Below are 16919 nucleotides of genomic sequence, written 5' to 3' on the forward strand. Positions count from 1 at the left end.
CCCAGAAGCAGCTAGAAGTCAGGAAAATGGAAGGAAGGGAGGGACTCCAGAAAATAGCAACCACCTGAGAATTTGTGTTTGCCCACTGTGATCAGTTTGTGCTTACGGCAGAATGTGTCTGGTCTAATAAGAAAAGCTGGCACTGGAAGAACTAGTTTTTGAGAATGTGATGGATGAAACAGATCAAGTATCAGTGGGGACCATTTAGAGGACAGTGATCAATGTCTCATAAGGATGATGGTTAAAAGGATAATCGAGAGTCTCAATTAACTGGGGGAGAGCGGACTTAAATGAAGCAAGAACAGACACAACAGTGGCTCAGTGGTTAGCATTACTGCTTCACTGCACCAGGGATCCAGGTTCAGTCCTAGCCTCAGGTAAACGTCTGTATGGAGTTTGCACGTTCTCCTGATGTTTGTGTGGGTTTCCTCCGGATGCTCTGGTTTCTTCCCACAGACCAAAGATGTGCCTGTTAGGTGGATTGGAAACGCTAAATTGCCCACAGTGTTCAGGGCTGTGCAGATTAGGTGGATTAGCCATGGAAAATGCAGGATTATGATGGGGGTGAGGCTGGGTGGGACATTCTTTGGACAGTCGGTGTGAACTTATTGAGCCAAATGACCTGTTCCTACACTATAGGGATTCTATGAAGAGTGCTGCGCTGGATAGACTAGAATGAAATAATACCAAAGTATTGTGGATGCTGGAAATCTAAAACAAACACAGAAAATGCTGGAGAAACTCAACAGGGATGGTTGCATCTGTGTAGAGAGAAACAGAATGAAATGTCTTGCATTCAGTATGTTTCAGATCTGAGAAGTGCCAGTTAATAACTGGAGTTAAAGTTTGCAGGAAAATCTATAGCTGACAATAGGCTACCTTCATAAAGAGGTGGTTTTGTACACTGCAAAAGATATATTTCCTCAAAAGTGAAAGTAGGATAGACCAATCCAGATGTGTCAGAATTGTACAGCACAGAAACAGACTCTTCAGTCCGACTCATTCATGCTGATCGGATATCCTATATTAATCTAGTCCCATTTGCCAGCACTTGGCTCATATTCCTCTAAACCATTCCTATTCATATACCCATCCAGATACCTTTTAAATGTTGTAATTGTACCAGCCTCCACACCTCTCCCGCTGACAACTCATTCCATGCACACACCACCCTCTTCATGAAAATAGGTCCCTCAAGTCCCTTCTAAACCTCTCCCCTCTCACCTTAAACCTAGTTTTGGACGCCCATACTCTGAGAAAAAAGACCTTGACTACCCAGCCTATCCATGTCCCTCATGATTTTATGAAATGAGATAAGAATTCAGATCCCAGAAGCAGCTAGAAGTCAGGAAAATGGAAGGGAGGGACTCCAGAAAATAGCAATCACCTGAGAATTTGTACTCAGTACATTTCTGGAACTGTGGCTGACTAATGTTAACAAATCTCTGTTGGACTGTGATTTGAGGAATCTGTGATAAGAGTTTTTCTCCATCAGGATCGGTGCCAAATTAAAACATGATAAAGCAGGGTGGAGCACATTCTTCTTAACTAGCTCTTTGATATGAAAATCAATGTTCACTTCTTTTGATGGACTTCATCCTCGGTCTTAAAAAATAGCTAGTTCGATAGCTGATGCATTGGCTTTAATTTCCCAAAACTCATTAGGGGAAGATTATTTAAATTGGAAGTTAACAAATGTACCCCCTTTATTCCAGAAAAACAGGAACATAAAAAGGAGACTAGATACCCGTATGCTCAGCATCTCACACATGGGAAATATTAGAAGCTGTGAATAAAGAAGTTGCAGCAGTGCATTTGGATAATCAGAAAGAGTCAAGATGGGATTGTGAAAGGGAAATCAAACAAACAATCTGGTGGAGATCTTTGAGGAGGTAACACATGTTGTGGATAAAGAACTGGCGAGTGTACTGTACTTCAGTTTCAGGTGACATTTGATAAATTGCCACACCAAAGGTTATTGTGGAAAGTAAAAGTTCATTGTAAAGGCAGCAGCATATCGGTATGGAGAGAAGACTCACTGGCTATCAGGAAGCAGAGATTTGGAAGAAATGTTTCTGTTTTAAGTTTAGCTTGGCAAGCTGCAATGAATGGTGTACCAGTGGTCAATTCTGGGAACGCAACTGTTCTTTCATTGTTTTCTAAAAGACTTGAATGGAAGGATGGAAAGTATGGTTGTCCAGTTTGCTGATGACAAGGATAGCAGGTAAGTAGCTTGTACGTAGGCTACAAGAAATATATTTTTAGGTTAAGTGACTGGCAAAAGCCTGGCAGAGAGAGTGAAATGTGAGTAAAATGAAATTGGACATTTTGGCAGAAAGAATTAAAACACACATTATCTGTAGAGAGATTGCAGAGCGCCAAGACAGAGAAGGATCTGGGTGTTATAATGCATGAGTCATCACAAAAAGATTTGCATGTCAGTACATCAAGAAATTAGGAAATGTTAGAGTGTCATAAGGTCATACAACACAGAGACTCTACAATCCAACTCGTCTATGCCAACCAGATATCTCAATCTGACCTAGTTCCTTTTGCCACTGTTTAGACTATATCCCCCTCAACCTTCCTGTTTGTATATCCTTCCAGATGCCTTCTAAGTGTTGTAAATATACTAGCATCCATCACTTCCTCTGGCAGCTCTTTCCAAACATATACCACCCCCTGCATGAAAACATTACCCGTTATGTCCTTTTTAAATCTTTTCTCTCCCACCCAAACCTATGCCCTTTTCTTTTGGACTCCCCCACCCTGAGGATAAGACAAGACCTTGTCTATTTACCCTATCACACAACACCAGGTTATAGTCTAACAGGTTTAATTGGAAGCACACTAACTTTCGGAGTGACGCTCCTTCATCAGCTCCGAAAGCTAGTGAGCTTCCAATTAAACCTGTTGGACTATAACCTGGTGTTGTGTGATTTTTAATTTTGTACACCTCAGTCCAACACCGGCATCTCCAAATCCTGACTGTCCTTCATGATTTTATAAACCTCTATAAAATCACCCCTCAGCATTTAACACCGCAGGGAAAAAGCCCAAGTCTATTCAGCCTCTTTTTATAACTCAAACCCTCCAGTCCGGACAACATCCTTGTGAATCTTTTCTACGCCCTCTCAAGTTTAACAACATCCTTCCTATAGAGGGACGACCAGAATTGTACACAGTACTCTAAAAGTGGCCTCATCAATGTCCTGTGTGGCCGCAAGGTGATGTCCCGACTCGTATACTCAAAAGTTCTGACCAATGAAGGCAAGCATGCCAAATGCCTTAGCCATGTTGTCTGCCTGTGACACTACTTTCAAGGAACTATGCACTTGCTCCCCCAAGTCTCTATTCTGCAACACTCCCCAGGGCCCTGCATTAATTGTCTAAGTCCTGCCTTATAAATGCAAAACCTCACATTTATCTAAATTAAGCTCCGTCTGCCACTCCTCAGTCCATTGGCCCATCTGATCAAGGTCCTGTTGTACACTTTGAGAGCCTTCTTCACTTTCCACAATTCTGAGGGTTGGTGTGAACTCAATGGGCTGAATGGCTTGCTTCCGCACTGTAGGGTTTCTATGATTCTATGAACAACAGGCAGTGCAGTGCATTGCAGAAGGGGAAAGGGACCTAGATTCTTTGTACCAGGAGGCAGCTATGAGGGTTAGGTTATCTTATTTGGTCAGTTTTCACAAACAAGAGACTGCAAATGTGAGCGATTAAGGGTAAAAGGATCTAGAGCACAGGAGCGTCAATTCTGCAATTGTCCAAAAAGTCTGAGCTGCATGGAAGAGGATATTGTTATTACCTAATATAGTCTGAAGGAATGCCTGAACCCTAACAGAATGAGGGGACAATGGATGAATTTATTTAATTACTCCATATTATTCATGGGGGTGAGTGTTTTATGGAGTGAGGCTAACTAAAATAAAGCTGTCAGTAAAAATGTGGATTTGGATTTTCCTTATATAAAAAGATCTTCGAGTATATCATGTAGGCAATGATTACACACTCCTGTTACCTTAAAAGGAGCCTTATAACCAGTGGAGGAACGAGTATGTAGACCTTGGTTACTTTACCGGAAGGCTTTTGCCCGAAACGTCGATTTTGCTGCTCCTCGGATGCTGCCTGAACTGCTGTGCTCTTCCAGCAGCACTAATCCAAACTACTTTACCACCGAGGCACGTCTTAGCACTTTGATCACTATATAGAGGCGGGATAAGCAGCAACTTTTTTCCCCTGAATTGGAGCTTGGTGCTTTGAATTTAGATGAATGTTTTGGGCAAATTATTAACTTTTATGGATTAAATGTATCAAAAGAAATATTTATTGACTGCTTACGATGTCGAGTCATATTTTGACACATTTAGAAAACTTGGGGTAGTACCGCGGAAGCAAACGTAATGGAATTCAGTAGGTCGCATGAAAGATTGCAGGAGTTTAATTTGAAAAGTGCCCAATCAAATCATCAAACTATTGGACTGTGTTAGAGCATCAAATACAGGCAGACTTCTTACTTTGTTAGGTGTTAAATTGGTGTATAAACATACACAGCTAGCAAAATGATTGGAAGCACTAAAATAATTCGAGAAAAGAATTCCTTTTAAGGAGCATTCATTGCACAAAAGGGTCAATAAGCAATATGACAGACAACGTTAAGTTGGCAAGACTGTCCAGATGCAGGTTGCAAACAAAACTACAAGGAGCAACAGCAGTGGACAGAAACATTACTGATATTTTTGAGAACTGGCGATTTATAGTAAGGGAACAAACCCCAGAAATGCTTAAGATGTAGTCAATGTTTCACATGCATTTCAAAGTACCATTATGCCATGAACTGTCTCATATCCTATAAAAGTATTTGAAACTAAAAATGAATAGATTTGGAGGAAGTAGATGGAGAAACCGTTCAAAGAGAGGGCATTGCGTTTGATACAATAAATTTAAGTCCTCTGATAAATGTATTGACAGCACAGTCTTTCAATTACTGCAGACGTCCAATGTTACGTATGTGAAATAGACTGGCTAAAATGCTTCCTCGACTTTCAGAGTAATAAGGAGCACAGTTAAAGAATTGTAGAGTGCTACCAGATTCAGATTTGAGAATGATAACACATTGAAGTTGTTTTGTAAAAGAGCCAGAGTCATTTTTTGAAGTGGCTGCAGTGTCTAGTGAAGTCCCCTTTTTAGTCGGTAAACCATTGATGAGGAAATACAGATGAAACTGGGCATGGAAAATTACAAACCTATTGTATTTGCAAATCCTGAATTTGAAAACTGACACAATCAGGGCACTATGATTCTTTCAATGGAACATAACCTCTCCTGAATCAGAAGCTGACGCAGCAAAAAGCATTGGCAGACATAGCTTAAAGGAACTCTAGTTACTGATAAATAATTATGAACCATCCGCATATAACTTGAGTAGTTAAAACTCCAGTCCTCTTCTAAGCTTCACACACATGCACGCACTCAAAACAAAAGGGTGTTGTGGGAAAAGGGAAAGACAATGATGATAGTCCAAATGGTTCCTGCCTGCAGAATTCATGGAGATCCTTTTGGCTTGTCAGGATGTGCTCTTCCTTAATCTGCCTTCTCCAGATACTTTCGTTGGCTCGTTAGGAGGCACAGAGCAACTGCTTCATATTGGTGAAGTCTCTGACTTGCTGGCTAAGAAATCACAACTTCTTGCAACCACCAAGGGGAAATAAACTGACGTTCTTCAGGGTCCAGGTTTTTTTTTTCCTCACTGCAGAGAAAACAGATAACTCCTCATGCGGAGCTCCAAAAACTTCTTCCTACATATTTGTACTTTCAAGCAGTTCAGCTACGCAGAAGCCAATCACAAAACTTTTCGCAGGCAAAAAGTCTTTATCAACGATAAATAATCATCATACCACAAGCCAATACATAACTTGTTGCTAAATGTTGCTCCATTCAGACAGTGCCCCCTGGCCCCAGCTCATTTTTAATGAGACTTCTGCTCCTGCTTGAACCAACAGCTGTGCAAACAGCATCTACGATGAGTTTCAGGAAACTTGCCTTTAAAAAGCATTGCCATCCTCAACAATCCAAGGCTTTTAAAACAGTCCTTTTCCCATTTCAGTCCAGAATGAAAAATACAAAATAAAAATAAAAAGATCTGTTTTTACAATGAAATGCGGTTATCGTGAGTCGGGAAGGGAAGGCCATGAGAAAGTATTTAAGTGCTGGATTAGTGGAAGGAGGTTAGGCCGATGGTTAGGAACCGTGAAGTACAAAGATGAAAGGGTGGGGGTGGGGGTGGGAGGGGAGCTGGTAGCAAATTGAACAACAGCAGTCCAGAAGGTGATACACAACAAGTTAGAGCACTTGCTTTAACAAGGACAAGAATACCAGGATTACCATCAGGAGCAAAAGCCCATGTGTGATTGAAATGCCTTAGACGCCATGAATAAACTAGAAGACAAATTAGTAAAATATACCAAACAGCGAGAACCACCAAGCTGGAGAGAATTTGGGTTCCAAATTAAGAAACGGAACTTCAAAGACCATCATTTCAGGATCATAATCAGAGCCACTTGCAAATTGCCATTGGGCAAATCAGATGAGGAGGAGGAAAGTATGGCTCAGACTGGTGTGGGAGAAGAGGATTCCAGTTTGTGAGGCACTTGCACCTGTCCTGGAGAAAGTAGGGTCTGTCTCCACCTGAACAATATTTGGACCAATGATCCTGCCTACCACATAACTAGAGAGGATTTTAAACTGAACAAAAAAAAAAGACAAAATTTCAAAATTGGGAAGATATGCAAAATCAAAGAGTCATGGTTAAAGACAGTTATATTGATATGAAAAATTATAAACAGATTATGACGTAGAGGGATAAATAATATGAATCCAATAATCTACAGATAAGATTAGAATCTATGAAGTGAATAAGGATAAAACTAAAGGCTCTGTAGCTGGTGAACTAAGCGTGCAAATAAATATAAGTATAATCTGGCCATCTTTATAGGGATATGTCTGCAGGATGACATGGATTCTGACCTGAATCTCGAAAACAGGTGAGTAAAAAATGCTGCAAGGATGGGTCTATTAGTTAGTAATGAAACTCACTCAAAGAGGAATTACTTAAGTTCAGGAAACCAAGATTGGAAATGGTTAGGTAGAAATGAGAAATGATAAAGGCAAGAGGTCATTATCAAAGTGGCTTACAGGCACTGTAACTAACAGTACAGTAGGGTGGGTATAAAGGCAGATATAAAAAGAGAGCTTCTCTGATGACACAGAGGGAATTGGAGAGTGAAGAATCACTTGTGTATGTGTTTGATATGGACAAGTTGAGTGAGTGGGCAAATGCGCGGAGTAACGTGTGGATAAGTAGGTGAAAGTTTTTAAATTGCACTTGTCAGGGGAAGTTGCCTGGAGTGTGGTATGGGCTGATAGGGGGTGTTTATCTGACAAGGGAGTCGCAGAGGGAACAGTCTCTCCAACACACAGATAGGGTGGGGAGCGAAATATATCCCTGGCATTTCTAAGTGCACTTCTTGCATTGGCAGGCTTGCGCCCACACCTCCCCCCTCACCTCCATCTAAGGCCCTAAAGGATCCTTCCACATTTCTATCCACATTGGATAGAAATTTACTTGTACTTCCACACACATCACCTACTGTATCTGTTGCATCCAATGTGGTCTCCTATACATCGGAGAGGCAGAATGCCAACTTGCGGATCATTTCAGAAAATGTCTCAGGGACACCCGCACCCACCAACTTCACTGCGCCATGGCCAAACACCAACACCCCCTCCCACTCCACCAAGACCATGCAGGTCCTGAACCTCATCCATCGCCAAACCCTAACCACCCACACCTGAAGGAAGAATGCCTCATCTTCCACCTTGGGACCATGCAACCGCACGAGATAAATGTGGATTTCACCAGTTTCCTCATTTCTCCTCCTCCACCTGATCCCAGTCCCAAGCCTCTAACTCTGCACTGCCCCCTTCACCTGTCCATCACATTTCCCATCCACCTGCTCCACCTTTCCCTCCAAACTATCACCTTTCCCCCCAACACCTTCATCTACCTATCATATTCCCAGCTATCTTGCCCCTAGCCCTACCCCCTCCTCCCTCCCATTTATTTCTCAGCACCTCCAGCCCACAAGCCTCATTCCTGATGAAAGGCTTATGCCCAAAACGTTGATTCTCCTGCTCCCTGGATACTACCTGACATGCTGAGTTTTTCCAGCAATATATGCTTGATCATGTGGACAAATTTGAGGCTAACTACTTTTTAGCAAAAGCAGGAAAGAAATATCTGAATAGCACTAGTTGGGAAAGGAGGGAAATGAAATAAGACCTGGACGTCCCAGTGAATATTCACGCCCTCTACCACTGACAGACTGTAGTAACAGTAGGTACCATCAATAAAATGCATTTTCAATAGCACTTTCCAATCCCATGACTGCCACCACCAGAAAGATCAAGGGCTGCACATACATGGGAACACCACCACCCATGAGATTCCTATTAAACCACAAACCATTGATACTTGGAACTATATTGTCATTCCTTCAGTTCACTGGTGTAAGATTGTGGAACTCACTTCCTGACAGCAGTACAACTGTACCTACAGAGGACTGCAGAGAATCAAGGAAGCAGCTTGCCACCATCACTTTCTCCAGAGAAATTAAGTATGAATAATATTCACAAGCCTAGCCAACGTCCACATCCCATGGAGCATTAAAGAAAATGCTAAGCTCTGGAATTCCCTCCTTGAACTTCCCATGGCTCCTCTCCATTACATTGCTTCTTAAAACTGACCCCTTGAGCCATGCTTTTGGTTACCTGCCCTGCTATTGTCACATTTGACTTTGCATCAAGCGTTATTTGACAATATTGCTGTGAAGTGCCTTGGGACAGTTTGCGTGTTAAAGATGCTATACAAATGCAAGATTTTTTTTGGTGAATTTACAAGAACTATTTTTTGCCAAAACAAATTAAATCATGGACCCGCTGTGATCTGTACATTCTTACTGTTAACCTTTAACCCATGGTATCTGCAGAAATAATTGCAAATTTAAGCTTCCACTTCCAGAAGCACAGAGTGCAATTGCCCTTCAAATAAACAGTGAAATAATTAAAGCACTCACTACTGTAGAAACCCTGGCAAATGTCAACAAGGGCTATAAAAGAGTGAGCCATTCTAAACTACCAATCATTCCAATGTGCTTCACTGAAGTGGTTAGGAGGGGGAATACAAGCAGAGATTCAGGGAGGTGGCTGAGAGTAGTGGGAAACTGGAAAACATATGGTTTGCAAATGGGGAGAGACATACATGGTCAATAAAACAAGTCAGTGCACACCATTTGCTCTTCAGCTGATTCATTTAAGTACATTCTATTCCTAACTCCAACGGCAAGGCTGTGTACAGACATTTCCCCCCTTTTATCCCTTGGAGAATCTGTTCAGTTTACGTTTCAGATTTAAATTTGACCTCACCAGATATTAGCTCATTTCTGACTATCGTTAGAATGACCAAATTCAAACCGGTCTCATCACCGTTGGTCTTGTGGCCCTCTCCACATCTCCAATCTCAGTCCCCTCCTTTAACTTCCAAGATCTCCGTCTCTAGGCCAGAGCTTGTTCCACTCCCTTCATCCCACAGTTTGTGGATTCATGTCACCCATCTAAGCTCTAGAATTTCTTCCTGTATCCATTTGTCATTCTGTTTCTTGCTCTCTCATCAATTACAGCAAGTTGAGGAAGAGATTGCAGCTGTTTCAGGACTGGGAATGGTTCCCAAAATGAGGAAGGACACAAAGCCAACACTGCATCATAGCATTCCAAACCCCACTTACAAGCGACTGCTTTTGAAAGTTCACTCATGATTGCAAAACCAACAGAGCAGCTAATTTGCACACAGTAGGGTTCCATAACAGAGGAGTTTCTTTCTACTGATGTCTAAGGAATCACTTCTGGCCAGGATCCTGGGAAGAGTTTACCTATTTTTTTTAAAATAGCAATTTATGTTCATAAAGCCTTTGGTTTAAATCATCAGGTAGAAGATAGCCCTTCTGACAATACAACACTCCTACATCACTACACAATTGAAAGGTTAACACTTTCCAAAGGTGAAAATGGCATTAACTTTCCAACTTGCAGTACTTGTTGCTAGCTAGAGACTTCTGAGAGTCTTGTAGATCTCCCATCATAAAGTTTGAAGTTCTTCACACAGCGGGTTGTGAGTTCATGGAACGCCCTGCCCGTATCAGTGGTGAACTCTCCTTCTTTATGGTCATTTAAGCGGGCACTGGATAGGCATTTGGAAGTTATTGGGCTAGTATAGGTTAGGTAGGATTCGGTCGGCGCAACATCGAGGGCCGAAGGGCCTGTACTGCGCTGTATCCTTCTATGTTCTATGTTCTATGTTCAGAAGTGTGATAACGGTCTTGAAATATTAACTCTGTCTTTCTCAGCAGATGCTGCCAGATTTGCTGAGTTACTTGACCACTTTCTGTTTTTGTTTTCAATTTCTAGCATCTACGTTATTTTGCTTTAATATAAAGTTTCAGGCATTTTGCACTTAATATGCAGCAGTCCATCGCAACCTATTTTATATTGGATCAAATGCTTCCCAATCCAGAGGGTCAGGACTGAAGCAGTTAGCAACAGTCTTTGCAAAGATAAATAGGAATATTTTCTGAAGGTGTTACAGAAGAATTTGAAGGAGGCGAATGGATTTGGGAGTCTAGGTGCACACATCTAAAGTTAGTGTGCTGGTACAAATCTAATGCAAAAAGCTCTTGACCCAGAAGAGAATCCACCCTTTAACAGGAAATGACAAGGTAACCTAAACACAAATAAAAAGCCGGTCACACCAAAAGTGCTTCACCGGTGGTTGATGTTACCTTGTATGGTGATGAAATGTCTGAAAACATGATTTGGAGATGCCGGTGTTGGACTGGGGTGTACAAAGTTAGAAATCACACAACACCAGGTTACAGTCCAACAGGTTTAATTGGAAGCACACTAGCTTTTGTAGCGTCGCTCCTTCATCAGGTGATTGTGCAGGGCTCAATCCTAACACAGAATTTATAGCAAAAATTTGCAGTGTGATGTAACTGAAATTATACATTGAAAAATTGATTGTCTGTTAAGCCTTTCATCTGTTAGAATACAGTGATAGTTTCACTTCTTTCATGTGTAAATCACAAAACCTTTTTTTAAAAGTTGCATTCTCGGGTTAGCTGTTAACAATGGTGATAGCTAGACAATATGTTGAAGGTGTTAGCCCCCTGTGTTCTCTGTCTATGACCTGATGTTTAGATTGATTCTAATCTAAAAAGTGAGATAACAGAGTTTTACATAAATTCATGCAGTTTTTGAGCTCAGAGTTCTACATGAATGTATGCAGTTTTTGAGTAAAGTGCAATGTAACTCTGCAAGTACAAATTCACCCCCAAAATATATGTGTGCATGTGGGTCTTTGTCTGTCTGTGTGTGTGAGAGACCTGTTGGATTATAACCTGGTGTTGTGTGCTTTTTAAAAACTGTGTCTGAAAACAAACCTTCCAGCTCAGTGAGCAAACTTATATCCAGCACCACAACCTGAGCTACAAATCTTCTCACAGCTCATTAATACACAAAGTGTCACAAAGCATGGAGCATTTTTAAAGCTTAATTGGAAACTAAGCCACATTAGGAAGCTGTCAGAACAGATAGCCAAAGGCTTGGTAAGAGAGATAAATTTGAAAGAGAATCTTAAAGGAGGAAAGGGAAGGAAAGAGATGGGCGTAATTACAGAGCTCAGGGGTTTGGTAATTGAGGACACAACTGCCACGGGACGAGTGATTAAAATCAAGAGAGAATTGAAGGAATGCGCATATCTGGGAGGGCTACAGAGGGGTGTTTGACAACTCGTCTTACAACTTCAAGTTAAAAATCCACACAACACCAGGTTATAGTCCAACAGGTTTAATTGGAAGCACACTAGCTTTCGGAGCAACGCTCCTTCATCAGGTGATAATGGACGGCTCAATCCTAACAGAATTTATAGCAAGAATTTAGTGTGATGTAACTGAAATTATACATTGAAAAACTGATTGCATGTTAAGCTTTTCATCTGTTAGAATACAGTGATAGTTTCACTTCTTTCATGTGTAAATCACAAAACCTTTTTTTAAAAAAGTTAGTTCGAGTTAGTGCAGGATGTTGATAAAAGTGGTGATGACTGCCATGTTTAAAACCCCTTACTGTGTCTTTGAATGATGTTGCCAAAAGACAGTATGTAGTTGAGAAATAAGAGAGGACCAAGGATAGATCCTCGAGGGACACCAGTGCTAATGCAATGGGAACAGGAAGAGAAGTCAATACAAGTGATTGTCTGGGAGAGCTTACAGTTCCCACAGTCACACAGGAGGTCAGCGTGACTTTTATAAGAGCTGTCTCAGTGCTACAACATGGTAGAGGCAGAAATCTGCTTGGAGGGATTCAAATAGCATATTCAGAAAAAATGAGTACAGATTTCAGAGGAGGCATGACACAAGTTCCTTAGAGAGGAAAGGGAGGTTGAGAGATGAGACAGAGATTATTAAAAAATACTAGGGTCAAGGGTCAGCTTCAAGAGCAGAGGGCTAATTCTGACAAGATTTCAAAGAACTTGCTTTTATTTTGCATCATTCAGGTTATGATTAGATTAGATTCAATTCCCTACAGTGTGGAAACAGGCCCTTCAGCCCAGCAAATCCACACTGACCCTCCGAAGAGTAACTCACCCAAACCCGTTCCCCTACCCTATAATTACCCCGACTAATGCACCTAACACTATGGGCAATTTAGTATGGTCAATTCACCTAATCTGCACATCTTTGGATTGTGGGAGGAAACCAGAACACCCGGAGGAAACCCACACAAACACGGGGAGAATGTGCAAACTCCACACAGACAGTTACCCAAGGTGGGAATTGAACCTGGGTCCCTGACGCTGTAAAGCAGCAGTGCTAACCACTGAGCCACCGTAGTGTGGGGACAGTGGTAGAGTCATTACAACATGCCTTGGTGCTCCTGCTTAAGCCAGCTATGTACCAGGATAACCCACTTGTCTGAGTCAGAAAATTGTGGGTTCAAGTCCCAGAGAATTGAGGTTGTGATCCAGGATGAGAAACCCAGTGCGTGCTGAGGAAGTGCTTCAGAAGTGTCATCTTCTTGAATGAAATACTAAACAGATGTTAAAGAATCCCACAGTATTACTTGAAAAATGAAAGGGGGTGGGGGGAGTTCTCCCTGCTTTTTTGCCAATATTTATGCCCCTGTTAATTTATTCATCCCCTTTATTTATTTATTCTTCTGTTAATTTAGCTTACTAAATTGGTTGTCTCACTTTATGTTGCACATCTAACTATGCTTTGGAAATACTAATCAGTGAGAAAGAACTTTCAAGAGATGCTCAGATTTAGAAAGGTGCTATATAAATGCAACTTCTCTAAGTTTTTGTCCTATGATATTAATCACAGAGTGCAGAATGCTCTATGTACTGTGGCTCCTAGAAACAGTTCTGGAAAATACATAAAGGTAAAAATCTATCATTAATAAATTATTAGCCCAGAGTTCACACCAGTATTAAAACTACTCTTTTCAGACATTGTAGAAACTCAGCTGGGAGTTATAACTCATGATACTAATAGGATGCACACTCATAACCATAGCAAGTTCCAATTGACATTCGGCCACCCCAATGCTTCTGTGCAAGTTTGAAATGAATATGACTGGCCAAAAGGGAAAGCACCATACTACACTTGAGTGATGCGTCATAACAGTGTTTTGGTCAGACGCAGTCTAGTTCTCCTTTACATTACACCTACATAAACATAACAATGCATATTGTCCATGCCAGTGTTTAGACTCCACACAACTTCTCTTCTACCCTATTCATCAATCCCTGCAAACATATTCTTCTAATCCTTACTTTTTCTCAAACATTTAGTCACCTTTTTCTTGAATGCAACCTCTTCCCCCCCTCCCTCAATTTATTTTAACTACACCTTCTAACACAAATTCCACATTCTCGCAAATTGCTTATTTGATTTATTTGTGGCCATTTCATACCAAGTATGGGCTTCTTCACAAGCAGAAAGGACTTGTGGTTAGCACTGCTGCCTCACAGCACCAGCGACTCGGGTTCGATTCCTGCCTCGGGCGACTGTCTGTGTGGGGTTTGCACCTTCTCCCTGTGTCTGTGTGGGTTCCCTCTGGTACCCTCCCACAGTCCAAAGACGTACAGGTCAGGTGAATTGGCCATGGGAAATTGCCCATAGTGTTCAGGGTTGTGTAGGTTAGGTACATTTGTCAGGGGTAAATCTCGAGTCATAGGGTAGGGGAATAGGTCTGGGCGGGTTCCTCTTCGGAGGATCGGTGTGGACTTGATGGCCAAAGAAAAAAAACATTTCCTCACTGTCGGGATTCTATAATGGTTCTACGAACTTCACAGCATTTATCCTATTAAGCTCCATCATTTTAAAGTCTTCCATTACATCACATCTCAGACTCTCAAATAGAGTCCCTACTTACTGCACTGTTGAATGGGACCATTCCGGATTACAGTATAGAGAGAAGCAAATACCAGTTTATCACGTGTATCTGTCATCACAACCACATTGGTGTGATATTAATAACCATTTGATTAGAGGCCAATTAGCAGTAAAGGGCTGAGACAGAGTGAAATCTTCATGTTAGTGTCAGTGTCATCGCTATGACATTAACCACAGGGTAAACAGTGATCCAACAGTGAAATCTTATCACCACCATCTCACAATGTTTGCCAAACTCCTTTCAGTAAATACACATCCTTTCAATCAGCACCCACTCTCTCCATGCCCTCCACACCCAATCGTCCACCCCTCTTTGTGCCCTCCACCCCAATCACCCACCCTTTCCATGCCCCCCTCCTTCATCCATCCTCATAATGCACCCCCCATTCTCTCTCTCCACACCTATTCTCTCCCCAAATACCCTCTCACCGTTCCAACCCTCGAGTTCACCTCCCCCCAACAAGTTGTCTTCAGATCCTTCATTTCGTGCCCGAATGTGTCTCAATTTCTCCCAAGCCCACGTACCCTCGGGATCAAGCTCCTTCGTCGGAAATGCATAGCAACTTCAATTTTAAAACAAAACTCTGTGGGTTTCCAGGAACAGTCAGAATCAGGCGGGATTCTGCTGCTGCTGCTGCTACTTCTTACCAGGAGGACGTGGCCCAAGATCGGGTGAAAGGTTTCCTTCCTCCAGCAGTTGGGGTGGATGGCTGGCTGGAAGATTTGCCACACAGAGAGAGATTCTCGCCTGTCGATTTCAGCTGAAACTGACAAACCCGCCACCGCCCCCAGCGCCACCGCGCATGCGCCAAAACTTTCCCAAAACTTTCAAAAAGTTCTCCCGTCCCCGCCCTGTCCTCATCGATTCCCAAAAACTCCACCTTCTCTCTCGTCCGAGCCTTTGATTGGATCTTGTGCCTTTCAAAAAATAACTTTGTGTACACTTTCTAATGTTTAAAAAAAAGCCTTAGATACACAGAACTTAAAAGACTGAGAGAAGTGATACATTGGCTAATTTAAACTATGAATCCCAGTCACAAAAAAAATACATTTTCACCATCAGCGTTTGAACACCTGACCTTTTCAGTAGAAATGCAGTCTCGTTAAATTCTTCAGTCGAATTTGTTTTAGGTTTGCACCAACGCTCCAAGTTCAGTATTTTGCAAAGAATTGAAAGTGAGGTAATTATTGGATGTCTGCTGGGTTCTGACTGGGCAGTGTTTCAACACTTCCTGTTAATGCTGCACATGTGCTTGAAAAGCTGACAGCTGAAATTCTGAATCTGCATCTCCCAAAACAGACCGAAAACTCAGTATCTAGATTAGAGTGGTGCTGGAAAAGCACAGCAGGTCAGGCAGCATCCGAGGAGCAGGGAAATCATCCTCCTGCACTGTTCAAATGGTGAGCGTACAACCCAAGGGCTCCTCATCACCCTATCTCTGAATGGAAACCCGGGGAGTTTTAAAAAAAAATCTAAATAAGGCTTTCTGAATGGGCAGGACAACTTATTGTCCCTTCCCACCTTGCATAGCGTCAGGACATTCTCCCAAAATGTTCTCCGGCCAATGAAGCACTTCTGAAGCATAGTGACTGTTGCAACTAAGCCGCCAATTTATGCACTGCAAGTTCCCACAGACAATCACGGAAATATTTTGAGTGAGTTGTTTGACAGGGCATAAAGTACACTTTCTGCTGGGTTTCGGATTTTCGAGAAATTAACTTTGAAAAGCAAAAGGAAAGCAAAAATCCTGGATTCAGCAATTACACACCAGCCCACTACAGCAGGTGAAAAAGTTTTAAAAAAAGTTTCAAATAGTTAAATTCATTCCCTACACAGGTTAAAACAAAAACAAGGCTAACTTGATAAAACAGCCGGAACTTATTATTTTAGTGTCCAGTCAGCAAGTCCAATTTGCATTTATATAGCACCATCTCACACTGCAAGAACTTCCCATCCATTGAAAAGCTTTAAGCAAGTGATAAAATTTGGACCTAGTCAACATACTCAAACCTGAACTGCAAGAAATCAGTTCACTGAGTTACACAGGTCCAGGGTGTAACCTGACACAATAAGTTGTCAGATTTTGAGAACTGTAGGGAACTCTTACAGTGCACCGTTCTCTGCATAGGTAATTTGCCCAAGAAGTCATAAAGGATACTTGCCTTCTTTCTTGAGAATGTAAAGCCTGGAGGTTAAACTGGAAATATATTAGAGCATTAATTGGACCACAGCTTGACGACAAAAGCAGTTCTGGTCACCGCACTGTGTGAGAGATTGTTGTGCACAACAGAGAAGATCGAACGGGATGTTGCATAAACTGGAGAATTTCAGACTTTATTTTGGAA

The 16919-nt window shown here is 41.8% G+C and overlaps 1 protein-coding gene across 1 annotated transcript in view; it reads right to left on the reverse strand.

The window, feature by feature from the left end:
* Window positions 1–15336, reverse strand: part of LOC132818165 (pleckstrin homology domain-containing family G member 3-like) — a 192761-nt gene extending 177425 nt beyond the window's left edge. Inside the window, exon 1 of the mRNA XM_060828944.1 lies at window positions 15222–15336. The gene's annotated coding sequence lies outside the window, so the exon portion shown is untranslated. The remainder of the gene's footprint in view (window positions 1–15221) is intronic.
* Window positions 15337–16919: the final 1583 nt, after the last annotated feature.

This window comes from Hemiscyllium ocellatum, chromosome 8 (genome assembly GCF_020745735.1).
Source record: "Hemiscyllium ocellatum isolate sHemOce1 chromosome 8, sHemOce1.pat.X.cur, whole genome shotgun sequence".
Taxonomy (NCBI): domain Eukaryota; kingdom Metazoa; phylum Chordata; class Chondrichthyes; order Orectolobiformes; family Hemiscylliidae; genus Hemiscyllium; species Hemiscyllium ocellatum.